The sequence below is a fragment of the Thamnophis sirtalis genome, unplaced genomic scaffold, assembly GCF_051295495.1.
Source record: "Thamnophis sirtalis isolate CommonGarterSnake01/CBP01778 unplaced genomic scaffold, rThaSir2_p1.2 scaffold_4, whole genome shotgun sequence".
NCBI lineage: Eukaryota > Metazoa > Chordata > Lepidosauria > Squamata > Natricidae > Thamnophis > Thamnophis sirtalis.
In genome coordinates this window covers 91923266-91926260 of record NW_028261384.1, presented here as the reverse complement: position 1 = coordinate 91926260, position 2995 = coordinate 91923266, and the positions used below count along the sequence as shown (strand labels likewise).

The 2995-nt window shown below is 51.4% G+C and overlaps 1 pseudogene; it reads left to right on the top strand.

Annotated features, from left to right (window-relative positions):
• Positions 1-952: 952 nt before the first annotated feature.
• On the top strand, positions 953-2250 carry LOC148045979 (uncharacterized; annotated as a pseudogene).
• The last annotated feature ends 745 nt before the right edge of the window (positions 2251-2995 follow it).

The window sequence follows — 2995 nt, the reverse complement described above, 5'->3', positions numbered from 1 at the left end:
AGGGGCCAAGCCACAACCACCCGGGCTTGATTATCTCTTATGAGTCAGTCTCCATAACTGCTGCCTCCGTTTCTTCGCCCTCCATTGCCTGGCGTCAGGGACAAACTCCCCACTGCTCCATGCCTCAGGTGCCTCCTGGTGGCCAACCAGCTTCTCTGGTCCCTGCTCTGAATCTGAACCCTGCCCAGAGTCCTCCACATCTTCCATAGCAGGATCATAGGGGTCCTCGCTATCAGAGTCCATCAGCAGCTCCAACGGCTCCTGCTGGGCCACAACACCCATGCAACATTATGAAAAAGTCCCTCACTTCTCAACCCAATACAGCACAACCAACATAAATCCTAAAAAGAATTATGCTGCCATACATCAAGAATATCTCAGAAACCACCAACAAACTACTACAACCAGAGGGAATCAGCATAACACACAAGCCAACCAAAGTCAAAACATCCTATGCCAGTGATGGCTAATCTTTTTCGGATCGCGTGCCCAAAGTGGGGGGAACACAGGGGGGGTCATGTGTGGGTGTGCCACACCCATAATGCTATGAGTGCGACCCACTGCGTGCATGTGTGCACACATACACCCTGCACACACACCTGTCCTTCCCCTCACTTTTGGCCCCCAATGGACCCGTTTTTACCCTATCCAGGCTCCAGAGGCTTTCTGGGTGAAAACAGCCTCCCCTGCCCCGCCCCGAGACCCTCTGAAAGCTTCAGGAGGCTTCCCTGAAGCCTCCAGAGGGTGAAAAATTGTCAAAAAAGAAGGCTGAAGTCAGCTGGCCAGGGTGCACATGCATGCTGAAGCTGATAGGCCAATGCCTCATGTGCCCTAACAAATGGCTCTGTGTATCAACTGTGGGTGCATGCCATAGGTTCGCCATCACAATCCTAAGCAAACCAAAAGATGCAGCAACCTCAAAAGAAAAAACAGGAAACATCGACAACACACAATGTTGAGAGCCCAGGGCAGGGGTGGGGGGGTGGCGGTGGTTATTAGGGAAAGTCTCGAACCTCAAGAGGTCACTGTGCCTCAGATAGGTGGGTGTGAGTCCCTTTTTGTGAATTGGGGCCTTGGAGTTCAGGTGGAGTTCAGGTGAGCCTTTTTGTTATGTACCTGTCTCCCTGCTACGTTTTATCGGGTGCTGCCGGAGGTGCTGAATGTGTTAGCTGGATTGGCGGTTGATTTCTCCAGGCTTATGATTTTGGGGGATTTCAATCTGCCTTCCATTGGCAAGACATCTGAGTCAGCTCGGGAGTTCATAGCTTCCATGATGGCTATGGACCTAACTCAGTTAATTCAAGACCCCACCCATAATGGGGGACACACGCTCGACCTGATTTTTCTCTCTGGCCAGTGGATGAATGATCTAGATTTAGGGGATATTTCTATCCAACCCTTGTCATGGTTGGATCATTTCCTCATCAGGCTTGACTTCCATACTGCTACTCCTCACCGCAGGGAGTCAGAACTGACTAGATGGTTCCATCACAGGCGCCTGATGGACCCCGAAAGGTTCCTGATGGAGCTTGGGACATTTCCTGAATCCCTTGCTCACAACTTGACTGAAGCCATAGTGGAAGCCTGGGATAGGGCGGCCACTGGGGCTTTGGATCGTGTTGTGCCTTTGTGGTCTCTGATCCGGTGTTGATCCCGGGTAGCTCCCTGGTTTACCGAGGAGCTCCGGGAAATGAAACACTAGAAAAGACACCTAGAGAGTGGTTGGAGAGCCAGCCAGTCCGAATCTGATCGAACACTAGTAAGAATTCATATTAAATCCTACTTAGTGGCAATAAAAGCAGCAAAACAGCAACATTTTTCCGCTCTTATCATGTCCACAGATAACTGCCTAGCCGCCCTGTTTAGGGTGACCCTCTCCTTACTTAACCAAGGAACTGGGAAAGACCCCTTGCAGGATAGGGCTGAAGAATTTGTTCAGTATCTGCAGGATAAAATCACTCAGATCCGGACAGGCTTGGACTCTGACTGGGTAGATTTGGGCGAGTCAATGGGGATGAATCTTGTGGAGGCCATCTGGAATGAGTTTGAACCTGTGACCCCCGAGGGCATGGACAGGATTATGGGGAGACTCAGTGCTGCCACTTGTGTGCTGGACCTGTGTCCCTCTTGGTTAGTCTCGGCTTCCCAGGAGGTGACACGAGGCTGGCTCCAGGCGATTACCAATGCTTTGTTGAGAGAGCGGTTCTTTCAAACTGCCTTGAAGGAGGCAGTGGTGAGGCCACTCTTTAAGAAGCTTCCCTGGACCCAGATTCTTTAGCCAACTATCATCCGGTCTTTGTAGCGAAGGTTGTCGAGAGTGTGGTAGCACATCAGCTTCCCCAGTACCTGGATGAAGCTGTCTACCTGGATCAATTTCAGTCGGGTTTCAGGCTCTGATACAGCATGGAGACGGCATTGGTCGCGTTTTGTCGATGATCTCTGGAGGGCCCAGGACAGGGGCTGCACCTCTGTCCTGGTCCTATTAGATCTCTTGGTGGCTTTCGATACCATCTACCATGGTATCCTACTGCGACGACTCGGGGGGTTGGGAGTGGGGGGGAACGTTTTATGGTGGTTCTCCTCCTACCTGTCAGATCAGTCACAGTTTGTGTTGACTGGAAGGCAGGGATCGACCCCGAGGCATGTCATTTGTGGGGTGCCCCAGGGGTCGGTTCTCTCACCCCTCCTGTTCAACATATATATGAAGCCACTGGGTGAGATCATCCGTGGTTTTGGGATACGGTATCATCAATATGCTGATGATACCCAACTTTTTATCTCTACCCCAAACCACCCAAACGATGCCCTCGACGTGATGTCCCGATGCCTGGAAGCTGTGCAGATCTGGATGGGGTGGAACAGGCTCAAGCTCAATCCCTCCAAGACTGAGTGGCTATGGTTTCCGTCATGCCAATTTGTGCATCTTGTTCCATCTTTGATGATAGGGGGAGAAATTTTAGCCCCCTCAAAGAGGGCCCACAATCTGGGTGTCCTC